This window comes from Vicugna pacos, chromosome 3 (assembly GCF_048564905.1).
Source record: "Vicugna pacos chromosome 3, VicPac4, whole genome shotgun sequence".
Classification (NCBI taxonomy): Eukaryota; Metazoa; Chordata; class Mammalia; order Artiodactyla; family Camelidae; genus Vicugna; species Vicugna pacos.
In genome coordinates, this window is record NC_132989.1 from 37,378,609 (window position 1) to 37,391,369 (window position 12,761).

The following is a 12,761-nucleotide window of genomic DNA, read 5'->3' on the forward strand; positions in this document are numbered from 1 at the left end:
TGAAAAGTATAAATAAACTAAATCCAAGGAAAATTTAGACTTTATTTTCCGCTCTGTGTCCCATCTTCCCTAGTCTAGCTCCAATTCCCTTTATAAATTACTACCAGAGTTATCCTGCTGATAATGCCACATCTTTGCAAAATCTTTTAGGGGCTCTCCATAGACGACAGCATATACAGCACTGCTTATCACTGCGTATACCCATAAAATGAAAACTATTTTTTTTTATCATTTATTGTTGATGGATTTTGTTATTTAGCGAAAAGCTGACTTCCCTATTTACAATTTTAAGTAAGTCACAGCTTGAAGCAATCAGCATGGATTTTTAAAAGAATTTAAATGAGTCCAGGTTTCCATACTTCAATACCTAACATCCCACAGGAACTGACAACTTGATTCCTAGCTGGATTATTTTCGTATACAGTGTCTTAATTTTCAGGGGTTGAAATCATGTGTGACAAACTAATTTTCTTCATTATGTTATAGGATACCCTAAGTACTACCAAGAGAGATTGCGAAGAGTAAATCAATTTAAGTGTGAAGAACAATAACAGGAATTTGGTTTCGGATCATACTTTGGAAACAAACCTAAAGACCGATTCTTTTCGTTGTTAAACATAATCTGTTTGTGACTGTGGGGGGTTCCAGTACAAGACAGTGACGTTAAGAAGATTCTAGACTCAGCTCCTTCCACAAACACGCTGAATCTGTAACCACATACTCAACAACTTTCTCTGAAGAAAACCTAAAACCTGAGCAACTCGTTTGCACCAGGCTAATGAGAGAAAGCCGGCAAAGAAGCCTGAGAGAAGTTGGGACGCAATCTAAACGTAAACCCCACCTTCCGTACAGAGACCCACAGTCTGGAGGAAAACTCAACCATGAGCTTCTCCCTGGGGAGCAAACAATTTGAACCCCCACCTCAGGCACTCCAACTTTTAAGACCTGCACCTGAGAAACGAGGCCCCAAAACATCTTCCTTTGAAAACCAACGTCCAGGAGACCCACAAGACTAACACACAGAGGAAGCACATGCCCGGCGGGCACAAGTCCTGGTTTCGGTCCCCAGTACCACCATTAAATAAACAAATCAATAAAACTAGTTACTCCCCCTCAAAATATAAACAAAAATTCGCTTTAAAATTTTTAAAAAACAAACGAAGACCGATTCTTACAGGCTTCAGTTTTACTGACTCACCTGTCCCAGGGCTCAGCGCAGAGGCAGCCGACTCAGGAGCTCCCAGACTCTTAAGTGAATGAGGCTCATTTTCTCACCTTAAATTATCCGCCTGAGGAGACACCCCCAGGGGCCTGCTGGCGGGTGGGCACCGCGGCCACTCGGGCGCCGCCTCCTTCTTCCCAGCAGGCGCCATCTTCCCGGCCAGGTTTTTAACGCAAGGCTTTGTTTCCTCCCCCAGCTGGAGCCACTTATATGCTCCGCCCCTGCCCCTGCCCGCGGGCAGACGCCATTTTTTTTTTTTTTTTTTAACGATAAGCTTTTCTTTTTCTTTTTTTCCTCCCTTGTGGAAGCCGTCTACACACTCTCCCTCTGCCTGACTCCAGAGCACCAGACTCTCTCAGAGGAGAGCGTTTACACACGTCCAGTGCCCCAGTGCCCCGGTTGGGGGGGCGGGGAGGGCTGCCGCCCACGGGCGCTTCTTGTTTGCCAGGCTCTGGAGGCTAGGGGACTTGTGAGCCTGGGCCCAAGAGACAGTAACAACCAGAGAGAAAATTCTAGATGGGTTACCACCCCCAGGGGCACTGCACAAATACGGGGCTGAAACACATCCACAGGCTTTCAGAGAAAGAGGCCTCCTTACCTGACCTGGCGCTCCCGGCTTGAGGGGCACGCTTCTGGTCCGCACACCACTGTGGAGGCAGGTGTCGGCAGCCTGCACTCACCTTCCGCCTGGCCCCAACTCACTGGTACGTTCCGGAAAGCGGCTTACATCCCTGTCTGGTGACCCAATTTGGGGAGGCTGCCGCCAGGAGACACGTCTACATTGCCTGGCTCTGGTGGCAAGTGGGGCTCGTGCTTGTGGTCCCAGGGAACTGTGGGAGAAAGAATTCTTAAAGGACCACCCACCCCCAGGGCACAGCAAGAGGCAACAGAGCCAGGAGCTCAGTCTTTCTATGAAATGAACCTGTTAGCTTACCATCAGAGCTGCAGCCTGAGGGTCAGGCTTCTAATTAAAACACTTAAGGGCTGAGCATAATTCTTTCCAAAGACCTCAGAGGGCTGGAATCCTGCTTCACCACCCACTCCCCTCCCTCGTCTCCCTGACCAAACTCCAGAGCATAACAAACACTACTATAACTATAGTTAATCATACTATACTGCATATTTGAAAGCAGGTAGGAGAATTGATCTTGAAAGTTCTCATCACAAGAAAAAAATGTGTAACTAAATATGGGGACAGATGCTAACTGGACTTACTGTGGTAATTGATTTGCAATAAATGCAAATATCGAATCATTACATTGTACACCTGAAGCTAATATAACGTTATGTCAGTTATACCTTAGTTTAAAGAAAAAAATGTACTTGAGCTGCGAACTGTTTCATCATAAATACTCATACTGACTGCAGCTGATGAGCCACAATTAAGGTTGAACACTGTAGGCATTCAATAAGCCCCTGTTGACTGAAAATTCTGTTTTTGCTCCAGTATGACTGCTGAGTCATTTTACGCGAGCAGGCAGATAGCTACGTATGAGGAGAGAAAGAGGGACTCAGGCCAAATGGCAGAAATTGGGCAAAAAGGAGACGCATGGGACAAATGCAGGATTTACATACATCATGTAAGCAACTGGGTCCCTGGGTAGACAGAGAAACGCAGGAACCTCTATAGTGATAAGCAATCACGTATTTTGAGGTGACAAGTGTCCTGGAGGCCGACAAAGAAAGGTGGGACAAGGCAGGAGTCTCTAGTGTCTGAATATAACCTTTTGCTCATTATGCCCTCATTACAATAAAATTAGCCTCGCAGATTAGAAGTACCCATCAGGCACCAATGCCATGACACTTCTAATCCAGGCTAAATAAGGACAAAAATGACTCCCCCTCAGGAAGGTGTAGATGGGATGAAAATCAGGGAATAAGATCCCAAACCCTTTCCTCCCCAATGAATATTCCACCCATTCATTTTTACACTCTATGTAAACAACTTGCCAAAAAACTCAGCGCAGCTGCTCACCTGAGCCTGCCCACTCTCCCCTTGAGAGCGAACTATCCCCTAATAAATCCCCACTTTACTTTCTTCACCTCTGCATCTTGTCTCTGAATTTTTTTCTGTGATGAGACAGGAACTTAAATCAGCGTTAACAATTTTTATATAGACTGATGGAAGTTCTCAGCAAAACTGTGCTTGTAACTGAGGACTCATTAGGAGTGACGAATGGCCTAAAAGAAAAAAAAAATCTAATTTTTACCTTCTAGAGCAGATTTCTAGGAAGAGAAATGAGAGGAAACCCTTATTGATACAATACCCAAATTTTCGGTTTTCCAGCAATGTCCCCAATATATTAAAACTAACTCTAGATAGTTTGTATAACTAGAATATTAAAATAAGCCTTGACAAGAAAGTTCTGGTGAAATCATTTCTTCTTCAGAGTTCAGAGAATAGAAAGCACAATTTTATACCACAAAAATATTTGAAATTTCAGTCTTCCATTAGTTCTGAACTGTTATGACAAAAGCTTGCCAATGACCAAAGAAATCTTATGTTCCAGGTAACAAAAACCAAACTGAATAAGCAACTACAAATAATACAAACAACACATTTATTTAGAAAAATAAACTGAAAATGCTGTTTGGTACATTTTCCCATGAAGCATAGATAAATGGCTATAAAAAACTCTTAAATGTCAAATACAAATTACAAATGATTTTCTTAATTAAGAGAACAAATAGATGTTCAACACAGATGTTTAGTGTACAGTTAACTGTATTTGTAACTTCTTGGCTGTTAATGATATAAAATGATCTTCACTAAAAAAATCTTTTGATCCCTTTTTCATTCATTTGACCACACTGATGCTTTTTTCATTGTTATTCTATAGTTGTTCTGTAATCTGAGATGAGTCCACTTTTTTATGAGATAACTGATTTTTTCTTTTAATAGAAGACAGAGAAATCAATGTCTGCAGAATTCTTAAATCTTTCCTTTTTGGACTCCTACATGAAACTGTTGTGGTCTCAAAACTCCAGGGACCCTCTGTGCAAATAACAGCACACATCATTACCCTGAATGGAAGTGACAGTGCAAATAGTAGAAGAGCACTGAGAAGTAATCAGTAAGAACTGACCTCCCTCTCTCTCAACCTATATGGGGTGAAGGATTGAATGCAGAAACTTTCAAGCAATTGAAAACACTGCTCTTATTCCCTTATGGCTTTGAGGTCATACACAAAACGGCAAACATTCTCTCTCTCTGCAAACCGCAACATTCTGTCCTAATACTGTTCATTGCTGCAGTGTTCCTCTGTTCAGTTTTGTTTTTGTTTTTGTTTTGTCTACGTATTTTGAAATGCTGAGTAGTTCTAGCTATAGAGACCTTCTGTTTCTATACTCACCTTCCCAAATGATAAATCAATTTATAATTCACTAGCTGAATTACTGAATATAAATTTTCTTGGGTTCACAACTAGGAATGTTTATTTCCATGGTAAAATAAGCTGGGGTTTTGTTAGTTTTATTTTTTGGTTGTTTTTTGTTTGTTTTTTGTTTGTTTTGTAGGCTTGCTTGCTCAGTCCTTTACATTTATTTATTTATTTTAATCTTCTTTGTAATTTCTGAGTGAAGAGATTTAAGGCTGTGGCTTTTTTTTGCCCCCAGGGCTCTTCTCATGGCTGTCAAACTAGAGGCAGATGATTTTATGCAGACTGTATCAGTGATCATTTGTGCTCCAGAGTTGAGGGGCTTGCTGCTCCAAGATGGACAGGTTCCTGGCTACTGCAAAATTAGATCTGGCCTCAAGAAGTCATAATGATGAATTTGAAGTGAGAAAAATGAACTGACATGCCTCCAAATAAAGGTATTCCTTCCAACCTGAAGGAGCTGAAAGAAAAAAGAAAACAAAAGACAAAAGATTGCTTTAAATAGTAAGTATAGGTTAACAAAAACACAAAAATTATTAAGAAGGAAGAAATCATTTGTTAATAGTATGCATAATTAATTAATATTATTAAAATGATCATACTACCCAAAGCAATCTGCATATTTAATGTGATCCCTGTCAAATTACTCAGGACATTTTTCCACAGAATTAGAACAAATAATCCTAAAATTTATATGGAATCACAAAAGACTCAGAATCGCCAAAAAAAACACTGAAGAAAAGGAATGAAGCTGGAGGAATAATCTTCCCAGACTTCAGACAATACTACATAGAGCTACAGTAATCAAAACAGCATGGTGTTGGCACAGAAACAGACATATGGACCAATGGAACAGAATAGGGAGCTCAAAAGTAAACCCACATACCTATCAATTAATCTTTGACAAAGGAGATAAGAATATACAATGGAGTAAAGACAGCTTCTTTGGCAAATGGTGTTGGAAAGCTGGACACCCACAGGTAAATTAATGAAGTTAGAACACTCCTTCACACCATACACAAAAATAAACTCAAAATGGCTTAAAGGCTTAAACATAAGACAAAACACTATAAACCTAGAAGAAAATATAGGCAAAACATTCTCTAACATAAATCTTAACAATGTTCTCCTAGGGCAGTCTACCCAGGTAATAGAAATAAAAGCAAAAATAAACAAATGAGACCTAACTACACTTAGAAGCTTTTACACAGCAAAGGAAACTCTAAACAAAATGAAAAGACAACCTATGGAAGGGGAGAAAATATTTGCAAATGATGAGACTGACAAGGGCTTGATTTCCAAATTATACAAACAGCTCATACAACTCAATAACAAAACAACAAAGAGCCCAATACAAAAATAAGCAGAAGACCTAAACAAACATTTCTCTAATAAAATTCTTTAAATTTATCAAGAATTTTATTTTAAATAAACATATTTTGAACACATATTCCATTTACATTTCCTATATAAAAACAGTATTTGATAATTTATTCATCAAAATTTAGTAGTAGCATGCTTATATTTCAATTAAAAGATCTTTTATCTCTGACAGTTTTAAAAACTTCAGATAAATTTCTCCACTTGTGAATGTACCAAGTTCTCAAGATATTTTATAAATTTTTAGACTATAAACTTTTTAATATATACCACCCTCAAAAAGAGTTAATCAAGAAAACACATTTATTAGGGTAGAGTCTTCATTTTAAACAGCAAAAAAGTATTGCCAAAACATTTTTCATAATGTAATCTTTCATTGCAATTTATATAGTCTAAGTGTATTATCAGATTGCCAAAAATACATCATTTTCTTTGATGCAACAGAGCTATCAAAGAACTAATTTTCTTTTACTTTATGAATATTTGCAATACTTTTAAATTAGCACCTTAAAATAACTTATATTCATATTTGTAATTAATGAATACTTTTTTTTGAAAACAAAAGGAACTGAAACCTAGCCATAATTCTCACCCCACCCATTCTACATCAAACAAGCTTAGCACCATGTAATGTGGAATGTGTCTATGGTCTCCTCTTTACATTACGTTGTATTGGAGAATGTTCATGTAATGACTTACTAAAATAGATCTAGAAAGTTATTAAAATAAACCTTGTGCTATAATTAATTGATTAGTAAATTATTAGAAAACTCAGAGACAGAGTAATGGCTTTAAGTGTATTTTTAATCCCTTAAAGTCCATCTGAAAACCATCTGTTTTAACTCTTTTATTTAGGGATTGGTGAACCCCAAGGTCACGGTGCTCTCTCCAATACACACAAACATACATACAGACAACAGAGTAAATCATTTAGTAGTCCATTCTATTAGATTAATTAGAATTACTTTCCTTTTGTTACCCTCAACTACCAAGACAAAGTCCCTGAACTAAAGAATTTAAATAAACAATCAAAATGCAAAATACCATTCTCTCTCAACTCAAAGATTAAAACTAGAATAATCACCAAACACATTTAGTCATTGTGTGGGCTGAGAGTTTACTCTGGCTCATCATTAAAGATGTACTATGAAAGATAAAGAAGTAGTAGAAGACAAGCTTTCCTCATGTAGTTGATTAAGAAGATGCAAGAACATATCAGTATAGAGGAGTGGAGAAGGCTGGACTGAACTGGCTTAGCCTGTATTCCATCCATCAGCATTGCTGGTATCTTCCATGTGTGCCATTTTTATATCACCAGAAATATAAGCTTCCTTTATACATGTTTCTCTTTTACTTATGTAAAAGCAATCAGCACTCAAGCAGTTACTAAGGTATCAGCAACAGTCTGACAATAATTAATCTTTTAGTTTTAGTATTAAATAAAGGTCTGAAAAACATACAAAGGTGACTTTCTACAAATATATAGGAACATAAGTCATGTATTTGAGGCAAAGACAATTAAACATACCAATCATATTTTCATAGCCCTGTAATATAGGACTGTTTAGCAGGCTACATCGTTATTGGTAACAGCTAATTGGAACTGGTAAAGCAAGCTAGCATTTGTTCAAAAATATGTATTCACCATCTGCTGTATACCAGATACTGCTCTAGGAACCAGGGTTACAAAAGCATAATCTCCTGCCCTCCTGGGAGATTAGTACCCAGGAGACACACAAATACTCAGAGTAAAAGCAGATCTGTGTCAAAATAAATGTAAGTAGAAAGAATGAGCATGAGAGTAGAAGCCTACAGAAGACAGCATCTGAATAGAGACTTGAGGGATGAGTTGGAGTTTGCAAAAGTAACCCATCACTGTTAGTGGTGAAATGTGAGCATTTCAAACCAGGAGAAGAACTGCATGGGTAAAGGTGCAAAACCAGGGGCAAGTATGGTACCTTCAATATTGTACAGCATAAAACTCAGGGGATAAAATATAGTTGTTACCAGAGAGGCTGGCAGGGGCTAAAGTGTCCTTTATACTATGGAAAAAACTTCAGATTTTTATCTTAAATGTAATGGGAACTATTAAAGAATTCTGATGAGTAGAGTGGCTGGTTGAAATGTGGAAAGAACAATGGAGGGAAAGAGGGGGTACAGATGGCAGACATTTAGCAAAGGAATGTCAAAGCCATCAGCTGAAAGCAGTAACTAATAATTCCAGTTGGAGATGTTTCTGAGTGTCAGACTGAAGACAGTAAAATAACCCATTCCTTCTTAATGCATTAACAAAGACGTTCATTCATTTCTATTCAAGATAAAAGCAAACATTATTTATGAAGCTTTTTCTGTTCCACCATTTTTTAGGTATCTCATGGAAGTGGGATATTTGTCTTTCAGCCCCCAGTGACCAAACGTTAAAACAGAGAATAATCTTCTGACTAGTGGGTGCTTACGTCCACCGACTGGATTCTAAGACTGAGCATTATGAAATGCATTTAATAGGTCTTACTGAGTTCTGAAGATGTGTTACAGCTATCTCTTACTGTATGGGGTCAGATAATCATGCTTCATCTGTTAACCTCAGGCTCAGACATTTTTTCCCACTAAAGAAAAGCCCCCATTAACTTTTTTGTGTATAATTTGCTAATTTAAAAATTTCATGAACTTTTGTTATTATAGGTTTCAAAATACAAATTTTTTAACATTTTTTATTGATTTATAATCATTTTACAATGTTGTGTCAAATTCCAGTGTAGAGCACAATTTTTCATTTATACATGAACATACATACATTGTCACATTTTTTTCTCTGTGAGCTACCATAAGAGCTTGTATATATTTCCCTGTGCTATACAGTATAATCTTGTTTATCTCTTCTACATTTTGAAATCCCAGTCTATCCCTTCCAACCCCTCGCCCCCTTAGCAACCACAAGTTTGTTAAAATACAAATATTTTTTAAACCCCTACATCTCTTTTTTGTATGTTTGCTTCAAATATGGAAACATGTAATACATTTTCACAATCATAAAAGCTAAATAAATTTACTCAGCATTGAAATAATGAAATATAAATTATATACACAAAGATCTACTATAACCAACAATGAGTTGGAGCGCTTATGGAAATAATTCCTGACCCATTCTTCAGATCAGTGGGTTAATTGCTTCATTCTGTTCAAAAAGGCTTTACTTAAAACTAATAAATTTTTTCTTCATTTTTTGGATGGAATAGGTCAAATTTTTCAAGCCTTCAAGGGTCATTTTTTTCATTTTTGCAAGTTTTCCCAGAGACAAATGTGATAAGCCAAATATGAATGCTACTAGATAATTTTTAGGCTTTGAGTCATTAAAAGTCAAGTTAAATTAATTTATGTTAAGTAGCATCTTGAGTGACTGAGAACATTTCTACATAGTAAGGGCAACGTGATTTTAAAATGTAAAATACAGCAAATAATGCTAAGGAAAAGCTAAAAATATTACAAAAATTTGTTCAAATAGAAGTGTCTCATATTTCTATGTTTACTTGGACCTTGGTGTAATTTTTGTGATTCTCTTTATAATCTGTATTTAGTAAGTATAAATATATAAAATTGCACATATGTAAGTATATATTATATATAAGTATACATAATTTAAAATATTTTAAACTGTAGGACAATGTGTTATGTGTTACAAAGATATTACATTTTGAGAAGTAGTGACTATGAAGAAATCAAAGCCATTTCAAAGAGTCTGTCTTATTTCCCCCGAACTGTTAAAGTAATAGCAGCAAGAAGTTTTCACTTAATTTAGTTAAATAAAAATATATGGCAGAGGCCCTAAATAGACATCTCTCCAAAGAAGACATCCAGATGGCCAACAAGTACACAAAAAGATGCTCAATGTTACTAATTGTTAGAGAAATGCAAATCAAAACTACAATGAGTTATCACCTCACACCAGTCAGAATGGCCATCATTAAAAAGTCCACTAAAGATAAATACTGGAGAGGGTGTGGAGAACAGGGAACCCTCCTACACTGTTGGTGGGAATGTAAATTAGTGCAGCCACTATGGAGGACAGTAACGAGGTTCCTTAAAAAACTAAAAATAAATTTACCACATAATTCGGCAATCCCACTCCTGGGCATATATCCAGAGAAAATATACTTCAAAAAGATACTTGCACCCCAATGCTCACAGTAGCATTATTTGTAATAACCAAAACATCCATCAACTGATGACTGGATAAAGAAGATACGGTATACAATGGAATACTACTGAGCCATAAATAAGAACAAAATAATGTCATTTGCAGCAACATGGGTGGACCTGGAGAGTGTTATTCTAAGTAAAGTAAGCCAGAAAGAGAAAGAAAAATACTGTATGATATCATGATATCTCTTATAGGTGGAACCTAAAAAAAAAAAAAAAGGACACAAATGAACTTTTCTACAAAACAGAAACAGACTCACAGACATAAAGAACAAACTTATGGTTACCAGCAGGTAAAGCGGGTGGGAAGGGATAAATCTGAAGTTCAAAATTTGCACCTCTTGGGGAGTGATAGAAATGTTAGCTATCTTGATTGTGATGGTGGTTTCATGGGTGTATACACCTATCAAAATTCATCAAATTGTACATCTGAAATGTGTGTGGTTTACTATACAGGAATTATACAACAATAAAGGTGTTTAGAAATGAAATTTTAAAAAATGTATGAAATACCTGGTATAAACCAGGCATTATGCCAAGCATGGAAAAAGTAAGGATAAAAAGTTAGATTTCTATTATATCTAAACATGGAGTGAAATATTTCACACATTATTGAATTGTTGTATTAAGCTATGAAGTAGACTTCCAGATGTGGAAATTGTAGCTCTTATGAGATTAAATCAAGGTCACCACTACCACCTGCAAGCCAAATTTGCTACTCCCCACACCATTAGCACTCTCACTCTAGAGATGAATATTTGTAACAAATAGAGGACCCACATCTACTCTCTGACCCTTTACAGAAAAAGTTTGTTCAATCCTGGTTGAATCTATCTAACTTGTTTACTGTGGTACTACTTATGAATCTAACTTTGCATTTTTTCCAAATGGATTGCCAACTATTTTACTAGTATTTACTGAGTTATCTACATTTTGTTACATTTTGATATGTTACTATTATCATGTAACAATTCACGTATATACATACATTTATTCATACATTAGTCACTGATTTACTCTTCAGTATGTATTTCAGATTCTGGGTTTTTTGGTTTTGTTTTGTTTTTTAGCAAAATTTTAAAATTCCATGGGATGGCACTGAAGTTCTAAAGTAACTGGGCAACTGGCATCTGTACAATAGCAAATATTCATATCAGAAACATGGTGGATCATCACAATTATTTAGACTTTCATTTTAGGTTGCTCAGTCCTTTGATCAGTTGCTTCATAAACATCTTTAACATTTCTTGTTAGATTTATTCCTAGATAGTATATAGCTTTCATTGCTATTTAGATAGAATATTTTTAAATTATATTTTGTGTTTATGACAGTATAGAGGGATATACTGAATTCTTGAATATTCTTATAGCTAGCTAATTTACTACCTTTTCTCATTGGTACTAATAAGTTTTTGTCAGTTATCCTTGATTAAGTTTTGACTGTTTTTCATTTTGTTCTTGTTATTGGCTATTTAAATGTTTCTTGAACCTTTTGGTCATTTATGTGTCTCTACAAAATTAACTATTTTATCCACACTGAAACATAAAAGTCCCTTAAGTGCTCTCCTTTCTGATTACTTATATTACTCATTTGCTTCTTCTCTATTTTTTTCCTTCCTAATCTTCAGTGGTTCTATAGACTGAATATTTATGTCCCTCCAAAATTCTTATGTTGAACCCTAATCCCTAGTGTGATGGTATTTGGAGGTGTGGCCTTTTGGAGGTGAACAGGCCACAAGGGCAGAATCCTCATGAATGGGATTAGTACCCTTAGAAAGGAGAAGGTAGAGAGCTCTCATCCATTCTGCCATCTAAGAACACATGGAGAAGAACGCTGTCTGAGAAGCAGGAAATGGCTTTCACCAGACACCAGATCCGCAGGTGCCTTGATCTTGCACTTCCCAGCCTCCAGCTGTGAGATATAAATGTTTGTTGTTTAGGTCACCCAGTCTACGGTGTTTTAGTTACAGCAGCCCAAACAAATTTAGACACATTGCAAAAAGAAAGGAACAAAGGAAGAAAGGAAGGAAGAGAGAGAGAGAGAGGGAAAGACAGAAAGAGAGACAGAAAGAAAGACAGAAAGAAGGAAAGAAGGAAAGAAAGAAAGAAAGAAAGAAAGAAAGAAAGAAAGAAAGAAAGAAAGAAAGAAAAATCTAATGACATTCTTTTCAAAATAAAAGGTTATTTTTTAAATCAAAATTTCCTTTTTTTAAAGTTTGATAGTTTTTATTTGTTTAATTAATTTTTTTATCTTTTATTAGTTTTTCTTATCTACTTTGAGAGCATTTTGTTATTCTTTTTTTCAGTTTTTTAGAGTTGAATTATAGCTGTCATTTTAAATTTTATTACATTATAAGTGAGAGAATAAGGCCTGTTTGGTAATCCAAATTCCCAAATATTTGCGTTTCCTAATGTGCATAAAGGGATAGCAAAATATTTTCTCCCTCTCTATGAAAAGAAGAATGACCTTGAGTTAACTTTTCAGCTCTGTTTCCATGGAAATCTAATACCAGGAGAATGTCAGCTGTATAACGAGGCAACATTGCTTATGATAAAAATTAGCCCTGATCTGTAAACTGCATCCG

The 12,761-nt window shown here is 36.2% G+C and overlaps 2 protein-coding genes across 2 annotated transcripts in view; both read right to left on the reverse strand.

Moving 5' to 3' along the window:
* The window catches only part of LOC107034844 (protein FAM170A-like), a 591,285-nt gene extending 589,281 nt beyond the window's left edge, over nt 1-2,004 (reverse strand). Inside the window, exon 1 of the mRNA XM_072957840.1 lies at nt 1,821-2,004. The gene's annotated coding sequence lies outside the window, so the exon portion shown is untranslated. The remainder of the gene's footprint in view (nt 1-1,820) is intronic.
* A 2,635-nt stretch (nt 2,005-4,639) lies between these two features.
* Nucleotides 4,640-12,761, reverse strand: part of PRR16 (proline rich 16) — a 246,041-nt gene continuing 237,919 nt past the window's right edge. Inside the window, exon 4 of the transcript XR_004187561.2 lies at nt 4,640-5,059. The gene's annotated coding sequence lies outside the window, so the exon portion shown is untranslated. The remainder of the gene's footprint in view (nt 5,060-12,761) is intronic.